The sequence below is a fragment of the Rhipicephalus microplus genome, chromosome 5 (assembly GCF_043290135.1).
Source record: "Rhipicephalus microplus isolate Deutch F79 chromosome 5, USDA_Rmic, whole genome shotgun sequence".
Taxonomy (NCBI): domain Eukaryota; kingdom Metazoa; phylum Arthropoda; class Arachnida; order Ixodida; family Ixodidae; genus Rhipicephalus; species Rhipicephalus microplus.
Genome location: NC_134704.1, coordinates 127,014,238 through 127,026,372, shown reverse-complemented (window position 1 = coordinate 127,026,372; position 12,135 = coordinate 127,014,238). Strand labels below are relative to the sequence as shown.

The window sequence follows — 12,135 nt, the reverse complement described above, 5'->3', positions numbered from 1 at the left end:
TCGCTCGTACATCACCGTGTAAAAACACGGTGTTGATAACAAGTCGTCCTTTTGGCATTTCCGGCAAAATAAACTGGTATTCGCTATCTTCGTTCCTGTTTCCGCGGCCAGACACGGCCGCTGATACCGCTCCGACGGAGCCCATTCCAAACGCGTCCGCTCGCTATCGCGGCCCGAAGTGGAATGGCTGCGCCACTCTGGTACACTCTAGTTACGTGAGAAAATGTGCAGTAAGAAACTGCAAACAATGCAAAGAAAATAAAATTAGCAGAGCGTGGTTTCCATCCAAGAACCTCTGGGTAATGGGCCTAGCACGCTTCCACTGCACCACTCTGCTGCATTCTACTTACGTGGCAAAATGTGCAGTAAGAAAGTGCGCAGTAATGCAAAAAGAATATCAAATTAGCAGAGCGTGGTTTCGATCCACGGACTTCTGGGTTATGGGCCCAGCACGCCTCCACTGCGCCACTCTGCTGCACTCTAGTTGCGTGGGAAAACGTGCAGTAGGAAAGTGCGCACTACTGCGAAAGAAAATAAAGCTATAGGAGCGTGCTTTCGATCCACGGACCTCTGGGTTATGGGCCCAGCACGCTTCCACTGCGCCACTCTGCTGCACTTTAGTTCCGTGAGAAAATGTGCAGTCAGAAAGTGCGCACCGATGCAAAAAACTTATAAAATTAGCAGAGCGTGGTTTCGATCCACGGACCTCTGGGTTATGGGCCCAGCACGCTTCCACTGCGACACTCTGCTGCACTCTAGTTACGTGAGAAAATGTGCAGTAAGAAACTGCGTACTAAAACAAAAAATTCTAAAAATCGCAGAGCGTGGTTTCGATCCACGGACCTCTGGGTTACGGGCCCAGCACGCTTCCACTGCGCCACTCTGCTGCACACAAGTTCCGTGAGAAACTGTGCAGTAAGAAACTGCGCACTTATGTAAAAGAAAATAAAATTAGCATAGCGTGGTTTCGATTCACGGACACCTGGGTTATGGGCCCAGCACGCTTCCACTGCGCCCTTCTGCTGTATTCTAGTTCGGTGAGAAAATGTGCAGTAAGAAACTGCGCACTTATGCAAAAGAAAATAAAATAGCAGAGCGTAGTTTCGATCCACGGACAACTGGGTTATGGGCCATGCACGCTTCCACTGCGCCCTTCTGCTGTATTCTAGGTCGGTGAGAAAATGTGCGGTAAGAAACTGCACACTTATGCAAAAGAAAATAAAATTAGCAGAGCGTTGTTTCGATCCACAGACACCTGGGTTATGGGCCCAGCACGCTTGCACTGCGCCATTCTGCTGCATTGTAGTTACGTGGGGAAATATGCATTAAGAAAGTATGCACTAATGCAAAAGAATAATAAATTAGCACAGCGTGGTATCTATCCACGGACCTCTGGGTTATGGGCCCAGCACGCTTCCACTGCGCCACCTTGCTGCACACTGGTTAGTGTAGAAAATGTGCAGTTAGAAACTGCGCACTAATGCTAAAGGATATAAAATTAGCAGAGTGTGGTTTAGATATATGGACCTCTGGATTATAGGCCCAGCACGCTTCCACTGCAACATTTTGCGGCACTCTAATTACGTGAGAAATTGTGCAGTAAGAAACTGCGCACTAATGCAAAAACTATACAATTAGCAGTTCGTGGTTTCGATCCACGGACCTCTGGGTCATAGGCCAAGCGCGCTCCCACTGCGCCACTCTGCATCACTTTAGTTACGTGAGAAAATGTGCAGTAAGAAACTGTGCACTAATGCAAAACATCATACAATTAGCAGAGCGTGGTTTCGATCCACGGACACCTGGGTTATGGCCCCAGCACGCTTCGAATGCGCCAATCTGCGTCACTCTAATTACGTGAGAAAATGGGCAGTAAGAAACTGCGCACTAATGCAAAAAATCATACAATCAGCAGAGCGTGGTTTCGATCTTCGGACCTCTGGGTTATGGGCCCAGCACGCTTCCACTGCGCCACTCTGCTGCAGTCTTGTTACGTGAGAAAATGTGCAGTAAAAAACTGCGCACTTATGCAAAATAAAATAAAATTAGCAGAGCGTGGTTTCAATCCACGGACACCTGGGTTATGGCCCCAGAACGGTTCCACTGCGCCACTCTGCTGTATTCTAGTGCGGTGAGAGAGTGTGCAGTAAGAAACTGCGCACTTATCAAAAAGAACATAAAATTAGCAGAGCGTGGTTGCGATCTACGGACACCTGGGCTATGGCGCAAGCACGCTTCCACTGCGCCACTCTACTGCATTCTAGTCATGTGGGAAATTTAAATTTGCAGTAAGAGAGTGCGCACTAATGCAAAAAGAATTTCAAATTAGCATGGCGTGGTTTCAATCCACGGACCTCTGGGTTCTGGGCCAAGCACGCTTCCACTGCGCCCATCTGCTGCACTCTAGTTACGTGGGAAAATGTGCAGTAAGAAAGTACGCACTAATGCAAAATAAAATAAAATTAGCAGAGCGTGGTTTCGATCTACGGACCTCTGGGTTATTGGCCCAGCACGCTTCCACTGCGCCACTCTGCTGCACTCTAGTTACGTGGGAAAACGTGCAGTAGGAAATTGCGCACTACTGCAAAAGAAAATAAAGCTCTAGGAGCGTGCTTTCGATCCACGGACCTCTGGGTTATGGGCCCAGCACGCTTCCACTGCGCCACTCTGCTGCACTCTAGAGACGTGAGAAAATGGGCAGTAAGAAACTGCGTACTAATGCAAAAAATTATAAAAATCGCAGAGCGTGGTTTCGATTTACGGACCTCTGGGTTATGGGCCCAGCACGCTTCCACTGCGCCACTCTGCTGCACTCAAGTTACGTGAGAAACTGTGCAGTAAGAAACTGCACACTTATGCAAAAGAAAATAAAGTTAGCAGACCGTGGTTTCGATTCACGGACACCTGGGTTATGGCCCCAGCACGCTTCCACTGCGCCACTCTGCTACATTCTAGTCATGTGGGAAATTTGCAGTAAGAAACTGCGCACTTATGCAAAAATTTATACAAATCACAGAGCGTGGTTTCGATCCACGGACAACTGGGTTATGGGCCCAGCACGCTTCCACTGCACCCTTCTGCTGTATTCTAGTTCGGTGAGAAAATGTGCAGTAAGAAACTGCGCACTTATGCAAAAAAAAAATAAAATTAGCAGAGCGTTGTTTCGATCCACGGACACCTTGGTTATGGGCCCAGCACGCTTTCACTGCGCCACTCTACTGCACTCTAGTTACGTGAGAAAATGTACGGTAAGAAACTGCGCACTTATGCAAAAGAAAATAAAATTAGCAGAGCGTAGTTTCGATCCACGGACAACTGGGTTATGGGCCATGCACGCTTCCACTGTGCCCTTCTGCTGTATTCTAGTTCAGTGAGAAAATGTGCGGTAAGAAACTGCGCACTTATGCAAAAGAAAATAAAATTAGCAGAGCGTTGCTTCGATCCACAGACACCTGGGTTATGGGCCCAGCACGCTTTCACTGCGCCATTCTGCTGCATTGTAGTTACGTGGGAAAATGTGCATTAAGAAAGTGCGCACTATTGCAAAAGAATAATAAATTAGCAGAGCGTGGTATCTATCCACGGACCTCTGGGTTATGGGCCCAGCACGCTTCCACTGCGCCACCTTGCTGCACTCTGGTTATGTGAGAAAATGTGCAGTTAGAAACTGCACACTAATGCTAAAGAATATAAAATTAGCAGAGTGTGGTTTAGATCTATGAACCTCTGGATCATAGGCCCAGCACGCTTCCACTGCAACACTTTGTGGCACTCTAATTACGTGAGAAATTGTGCAGTAAGAAACTGCGCACTAATGCAAAAACTCTACAATTAGCAGAGCGTGGTTTCGATCCACCGACCTCTGGGTCATAGGCCCAGCACGCTCCCACTGCGCCACTCTGCATCACTCTAGTTACGTGAGAAAATGTGCAGTAAGAAACTGTGCACTAATGCAAAAAATCATACAATTAGCAGAGCGTGGTTTCGATCTACGGACCTCTGGGTTATGGGCCCAGCACGCTTCCACTGCGCCACTCTGCTGCGCTCTATTTACGTGAGAAAATGTGCAGTAAGAAACTGTGCACATATGCAAAAGAAAATAAAATTAGCAGAGCGTGGTTTCGATCCACGGACCTCTGGGTTATGGGCCCAGCATGCTTCCACTGCGCCACTCTGGTGCACTCTAGTTACGTGAGAAAATGTGCAGTAAGAAACTGCAAACAATGCAAAGAAAATAAAATTAGCAGAGCGTGGTTTCCATCCAAGAACCTCTGGGTAATGGGCTTAGCACGCTTCCACTGCACGACACTGCTGCATTCTACTTACTTGGCAAAATGTGCAGTAAGAAAGTGCGCAGTAATGCAAAAAGAATATCAAATTAGCAGAGCGTGGTTTCGATCCACGGACTTCTGGGTTATGGGCCCAGCACGCCTCCACTGCGCCACTCTGCTGCACTCTAGTTGCGTGGGAAAAGGTGCAGTCAGAAAGTGCGCACCGATGCAAAAAAATTATAAAATTAGCAGAGCGTGGTTTCGATCCACGGACCTCTGGGTTATGGGCCCGGCACGCTTCCACTGCCACAATTTGCTGCACTCTAGTTACGTGAGAAAATGTGCAGTAAGAAACTGCGTACTAAAGCAAAAAATTCTAAAAATCGCAGAGCGTGGTTTCGATCCACGGACCTCTGGGTTACGGGCCCAGCACGCTTCCACTGCGCCACTCTGCTGCACTCAAGTTACGTGAGAAACTGTGCAGTAAGAAACTGAGCACTTATGTAAAAGAAAATAAAATTAGCAGAGCGTGGTTTCGATCCACAGACACCTGGGTTATGAGCCCAGCACGCTTTCACTGCGCCATTCTGCTGCATTGTAGTTACGTGGGAAAATGTGCATTAGGAAATTGCGCACTATTGCAAAAGAATAATAAATTAGCAGAGCGTGGTATCTATCCACGGACCTCTGGGTTATGGGCCCAGCACGCTTCCACTGCGACACTCTGCTGCACTCTAGTTACGTGAGAAAATGTGCAGTAAGAAACTGCGTACTAAAACAAAAAATTCGAAAAATCGCAGAGCGTGGTTTCGATCCACGGACCTCTGGGTTACGGGCCCAGCACGCTTCCACTGCGCCACTCTGCTGCACACAAGTTACGTGAGAAACTGTGCAGTAAGAAACTGCGCACTTATGTAAAAGAAAATAAAATTAGTAGAGCGTGGTTTCGATCCACGGACACCTGGGTTATGGGCCCAGCACGCTTCCACTGCGCCCTTCTGCTGTATTCTAGTTCGGTGAGAAAATGTGCAGTAAGAAACTGCGCACTTATGCAAAAGAAAATAAAATAGCAGAGCGTAGTTTCGATCCACGGACAACTGGGTTATGGGCCATGCACGCTTCCACTGCGCCCTTCTGCTGTATTCTAGGTCGGTGAGAAAATGTGCGGTAAGAAACTGCACACTTATGCAAAAGAAAATAAAATTAGCAGAGCGTTGTTTCGATCCACAGACACCTGGGTTATGGGCCCAGCACGCTTTCACTGCGCCATTCTGCTGCATTGTAGTTACGTGGGGAAATATGCATTAAGAAAGTATGCACTAATGCAAAAGAATAATAAATTAGCACAGCGTGGTATCTATCCACGGACCTCTGGGTTATGGGCCCAGCACGCTTCCACTGCGCCACCTTGCTGCACACTGGTTAGTGTAGAAAATGTGCAGTTAGAAACTGCGCACTAATGCTAAAGGATATAAAATTAGCAGAGTGTGGTTTAGATATATGGACCTCTGGATTATAGGCCCAGCACGCTTCCACTGCAACATTTTGCGGCACTCTAATTACGTGAGAAATTGTGCAGTAAGAAACTGCACACTAATGCAAAAACTATACAATTAGCAGTTCGGGGTTTCGATCCACGGACCTCTGGGTCATAGGCCAAGCGCGCTCCCACTGCGCCACTCTGCATCACTTTAGTTACGTGAGAAAATGTGCAGTAAGAAACTGTGCACTAATGCAAAACATCATACAATTAGCAGAGCGTGGTTTCGATCCACGGACACCTGGGTTATGGCCCCAGCACGCTTCGAATGCGCCAATCTGCGTCACTCTAATTACGTGAGAAAATGGGCAGTAAGAAACTGCGCACTAATGCAAAAAATCATACAATCAGCAGAGCGTGGTTTCGATCTTCGGACCTCTGGGTTATGGGCCCAGCACGCTTCCACTGCGCCACTCTGCTGCAGTCTTGTTACGTGAGAAAATGTGCAGTAAAAAACTGCGCACTTATGCAAAATAAAATAAAATTAGCAGAGCGTGGTTTCAATCCACGGACACCTGGGTTATGGCCCCAGAACGGTTCCACTGCGCCACTCTGCTGTATTCTAGTGCGGTGAGAGAGTGTGCAGTAAGAAACTGCGCACTTATCAAAAAGAACATAAAATTAGCAGAGCGTGGTTTCGATCTACGGACACCTTGGCTATGGCGCAAGCACGCTTCCAGTGCGCCACTCTACTGCATTCTAGTCATGTGGGAAATTTAAATTTGCAGTAAGAGAGTGCGCACTAATGCAAAAAGAATTTCAAATTAGCATGGCGTGGTTTCAATCCACGGACCTCTGGGTTATGGGCCAAGCACGCTTCCACTGCGCCCATCTGCTGCACTCTAGTTACGTGGGAAAATGTGCAGTAAGAAAGTACGCACTAATGCAAAATAAAATAAAATTAGCAGAGCGTGGTTTCGATCTACGGACCTCTGGGTTATTGGCCCAGCACGCTTCCACTGCGCCACTCTGCTGCACTCTAGTTACGTGAGAAAATGTGCAGTAAGAAACTGCAAACAATGCAAAGAAAATAAAATTAGCAGAGCGTGGTTTCGATCCACGGACTTCTGGGTTATGGGCCCAGCACGCCTCCACTGCGCCACTCTGCTGCACTCTAGTTACGTGGGAAAACGTGCAGTAGGAAATTGCGCACTACTGCAAAAGAAAATAAAGCTCTAGGAGCGTGCTTTCGATCCACGGACCTCTGGGTTATGGGCCCAGCACGCTTCCACTGCGCCACTCTGCTGCACTCTAGAGACGTGAGAAAATGGGCAGTAAGAAACTGCGTACTAATGCAAAAAATTATAAAAATCGCAGAGCGTGGTTTCGATTTACGGACCTCTGGGTTATGGGCCCAGCACGCTTCCACTGCGCCACTCTGCTGCACTCAAGTTACGTGAGAAACTGTGCAGTAAGAAACTGCGCACTTATGCAAAAGGAAATAAAGTTAGCAGACCGTGGTTTCGATCCACGGACACCTGGGTTATGGCCCCAGCACGCTTCCACTGCGCCACTCTGCTACATTCTAGTCATGTGGGAAATTTGCAGTAAGAAACTGCGCACTTATGCAAAAATTTATACAAATCACAGAGCGTGGTTTCGATCCACGGACAACTGGGTTATGGGCCCAGCACGCTTCCACTGCACCCTTCTGCTGTATTCTAGTTCGGTGAGAAGATGTGCAGTAAGAAACTGCGCACTTATGCAAAAAAAACAAAATTATCAGAGCGTTGTTTCGATCCACGGACACCTTGGTTATGGGCCCAGCACGCTTTCACTGCGCCACTCTGCTGCACTCTAGTTACGTGAGAAAATGTACGGTAAGAAACTGCACACTAATGCTAAAGAATATAAAATTAGCAGAGTGTGGTTTAGATCTATGAACCTCTGGATCATAGGCCCAGCACGCTTCCACTGCAACACTTTGTGGCACTCTAATTACGTGAGAAATTGTGCAGTAAGAAACTGCGCACTAATGCAAAAACTCTACAATTAGCACAGCGTGGTTTCGATCCACCGACCTCTGGGTCATAGGCCCAGCACGCTCCCACTGCGCCACTCTGCATCACTCTAGTTACGTGAGAAAATGTGCAGTAAGAAACTGTGGACTAATGCAAAAAATCATACAATTAGCAGAGCGTGGTTTCGATCTACGGACCTCTGGGTTATGGGCCCAGCACGCTTCCACTGCGCCACTCTGCTGCGCTCTATTTACGTGAGAAAATGTGCAGTAAGAAACTGTGCACATATGCAAAAGAAAATAAAATTAGCAGAGCGTGGTTTCGATCCACGGACCTCTGGGTTATGGGCCCAGCATGCTTCCACTGCGCCACTCTGGTGCACTCTAGTTACATGAGAAAATGTGCAGTAAGAAACTGCAAACAATGCAAAGAAAATAAAATTAGCAGAGCGTGGTTTCCATCCAAGAACCTCTGGGTAATGGGCTTAGCACGCTTCCACTGCACCACACTGCTGCATTCTACTTACGTGGCAAAATGTGCAGTAAGAAAGTGCGCAGTAATGCAAAAAGAATATCAAATTAGCAGAGCGTGGTTTCGATCCACGGACTTCTGGGTTATGGGCCCAGCACGCCTCCACTGCGCCACTCTGCTGCACTCTAGTTGCGTGGGAAAAGGTGCAGTCAGAAAGTGCGCACCGATGCAAAAAAATTATAAAATTAGCAGAGCGTGGTTTCGATCCACGGACCTCTGGGTTATGGGCCCGGCACGCTTCCACTGCCACAATTTGCTGCACTCTAGTTACGTGAGAAAATGTGCAGTAAGAAACTGCGTACTAAAGCAAAAAATTCTAAAAATCGCAGAGCGTGGTTTCGATCCACGGACCTCTGGGTTACGGGCCCAGCACGCTTCCACTGCGCCACTCTGCTGCACTCAAGTTACGTGAGAAACTGTGCAGTAAGAAACTGAGCACTTATGTAAAAGAAAATAAAATTAGCAGAGCGTGGTTTCGATCCACAGACACCTGGGTTATGAGCCCAGCACGCTTTCACTGCGCCATTCTGCTGCATTGTAGTTACGTGGGAAAATGTGCATTAGGAAATTGCGCACTATTGCAAAAGAATAATAAATTAGCAGAGCGTGGTATCTATCCACGGACCTCTGGGTTATGGGCCCAGCACGCTTCCACTGCGCCACCTTGCTGCGCTCTGGTTATGTGAGAAAATGGGCAGTTAGAAACTGCGCACTAATGCTAAAGAATATAAAATAAGCAGAGTGTGGTTTAGATCTATGGACCTCTGGATTATAGGCCCAGCACGCTTCCACTGCAACACTTTGCGGCACTCTAATTACGTGAAAAATTGTGCAGTAAGAAACTGCGCACGAATGCAAAAACTCTACAATTAGCAGAGCGTGGTTTCGATCCACGGACCTCTGGGTCATAGGCCCAGCACGCTCCCACAGCGCCACTCTGCATCACTCTAGTTACGTGAGAAAATGTGCAGTAAGAAACTGTGCACTAATGCAAAAAATCATACAATTAGCAGAGCGTGGTTTCGATCTACGGACCTCTGGGTTATGGGCCCAGCACGCTTCTACTGCGCCACTCTGCTGCACTCTAGTTACGTGAGAAAATGTGCAGTAAGAAACTGCGCACATATGCAAAAGAAAATAAAAGTAGCAGAGCGTGGTTTCCATCCAAGAACTTCTGAGTAATGGGCCTAGCACGCTTCCACTGCACCACTCTGCTGCATTCTACTTACGTGGCAAAATGTGCAGTAAGAAAGTGCGCAGTAATGCAAAAAGAATATCAAATTAGCAGAGCGTGGTTTCGATCCACGGACTTCTGGGTTATGGGCCTAGCACGCCTCCACTGCGCCACTCTGCTGCACTCTAGTTGCGTGGGAAAACGTGCAGTAGGAAAGTGCGCACTACTGCGAAAGAAAATGAAGCTATAGGAGCGTGCTTTCGATCCACGGACCTCTGGGTTATGGGCCCAGCACGCTTCCACTGCGCCACTCTGCTGCGATTTAGTTCCGTGAGAAAATGTGCAGTCAGAAAGTGCGCACCGATGCAAAAAACTTATAAAATTAGCAGAGCGTGGTTTCGATCCACGGACCTCTGGGTTATGGGCCCAGCACGCTTCCACTGCCACACTCTGCTGCACTCTAGTTACGCGAGAAAATGTGCAGTAAGAAACTGCGTACTAAAGCAAAGAATTCTAAAAATCGCAGAGCGTGGTTTCGATCCACGGACCTCTGGGTTACGGGCCCAGCACGCTTCCACTGCGCCACTCTGCTGCACTCAAGTTACGTGAGAAACTGTGCAGTAAGAAACTGCGCACTTATGTAAAAGAAAATAAAATTAGCAGAGCGTGGTTTTGATCCACGGACACCTGGGTTATGGGCCCAGCACGCTTCCACTGCGCCCTTCTGCTGTATTCTAGTTCGGTGAGAAAATGTGCAGTAAGAAACTGCGCACTTATGCAAAAGAAAATAAAATTAGCAGAACGTAGTTTCGATCCACGGACAACTGGGTTATGGGCCATGCACGCTTCCACTGCGCCCTTCTGCTGTATTCTAGTTTGGTGAGAAAATGTGCGGTAAGAAACTGCGCACTTATGCAAAAGAAAATAAAATTAGCAGAGCGTTGTTTCGATCCACGGACACCTTGGTTATGGGCCCAGCACGCTTTCACTTCGCCACTCTGCTGCACTCTAGTTACGTGAGAAAATGTGCAGTAAGAAACTGCGCACTTATGCAAAAGAAATAAAATTAGCAGAGCGTAGTTTCAATCCACGGACAACTGGGTTATGGGCCATGCACGCTTCCACTGCGCCCTTCTGCTGTATTCTAGTTCGGTGAGAAAATGTGCGGTAAGAAACTGCGCACTTATGCAAAAGAAAATAAAATTAGCAGAGCGTTGTTTCGATCCACAGACACCTGGGTTATGGGCCCAGCACGCTTTCACTGCGTCATTCTGCTGCATTGTAGTTACGTGGGAAAATGTGCATTAAGAAAGTGCGCACTATTGCAAAAGAATAATAAATTAGCAGAGCGTGGTATCTATCCACGGACCTCTGGGTGATGGGCCCAGCACGGTTCCACTGCGCCACCTTGCTGCACTCTGGTTATGTGAGAAAATGTGCACTTAGAAACTGCACACTAATGCTAAACAATATAAAATTAGCAGAGTGTGGTTTAGATCTATGGACCTCTGGATTATAGGCCCAGCACGCTTCCACTGCAACACTTTGCGGCACTCTAATTACGTGAGAAATTGTGCAGTAAGAAACTGCGCACTAATGCAAAAACTATACAATTAGCAGAGCGTGGTTTCGATGCACGGACCTCTGGGTCATAGGCCCAGCACGCTCCCACTGCGCCACTCTTCATCACTCTAGTTACGTGAGAAAATGTGCAGTAAGAAACTGTGCACTAATGCAAAAAATCATACAATTAGCAGAGCGGGGTTTCGTTCTACGGACTTCTGGGTTATGAGCCCAGCACGCTTCCACTGTGCTACTCTGCTGCACTCAAGTTACGTGAGAAAATGTGCAGTAAGAAACTGCGCACATATGCAAAAGAAAATAAAATTAGCAGAGCGTGGTTTCGATCCACGGACCTCTGGGTTATGGGCCCAGCACGCTTCCACTGCGCCACCTTGCTGCGCTCTGGTTATGTGAGAAAATGTGCAGTTAGAAACTGCGCACTAATGCTAAAGAATATAAAATAAGCAGAGTGTGGTTTAGATCTATGGACCTCTGGATTATAGGCCCAGCACGCTTCCACTGCAACACTTTGCGGCACTCTAATTACGTGAAAAATTGTGCAGTAAGAAACTGCGCACGAATGCAAAAACTCTACAATTAGCAGAGCGTGGTTTCGATCCACGGACCTCTGGGTCATAGGCCCAGCACGCTCCCACAGCGCCACTCTGCTGCACTCTAGTTGCGTGGGAAAAGGTGCAGTCAGAAAGTGCGCACCGATGCAAAAAAATTATAAAATTAGCAGAGCGTGGTTTCGATCCACGGACCTCTGGGTTATGGGCCCGGCACGCTTCCACTGCCACAATTTGCTGCACTCTAGTTACGTGAGAAAATGTGCAGTAAGAAACTGCGTACTAAAGCAAAAAATTCTAAAAATCGCAGAGCGTGGTTTCGATCCACGGACCTCTGGGTTACGGGCCCAGCACGCTTCCACTGCGCCACTCTGCTGCACTCAAGTTACGTGAGAAACTGTGCAGTAAGAAACTGAGCACTTATGTAAAAGAAAATAAAATTAGCAGAGCGTGGTTTCGATCCACAGACACCTGGGTTATGAGCCCAGCACGCTTTCACTGCGCCATTCTGCTGCATTGTAGTTAC

The 12,135-nt window shown here is 47.7% G+C and overlaps 2 non-coding genes across 2 annotated transcripts; both read right to left on the bottom strand.

Annotated features, from left to right (window-relative positions):
- Positions 1 to 2,463: 2,463 nt before the first annotated feature.
- TRNAI-AAU (transfer RNA isoleucine (anticodon AAU)) lies at positions 2,464 to 2,535 on the bottom strand. Its single transcript has one exon. It is a non-coding gene; the product is annotated as a tRNA-Ile (tRNA).
- A 4,178-nt stretch (positions 2,536 to 6,713) lies between these two features.
- Positions 6,714 to 6,785, bottom strand: TRNAI-AAU (transfer RNA isoleucine (anticodon AAU)). Its single transcript has one exon. It is a non-coding gene; the product is annotated as a tRNA-Ile (tRNA).
- Positions 6,786 to 12,135: the final 5,350 nt, after the last annotated feature.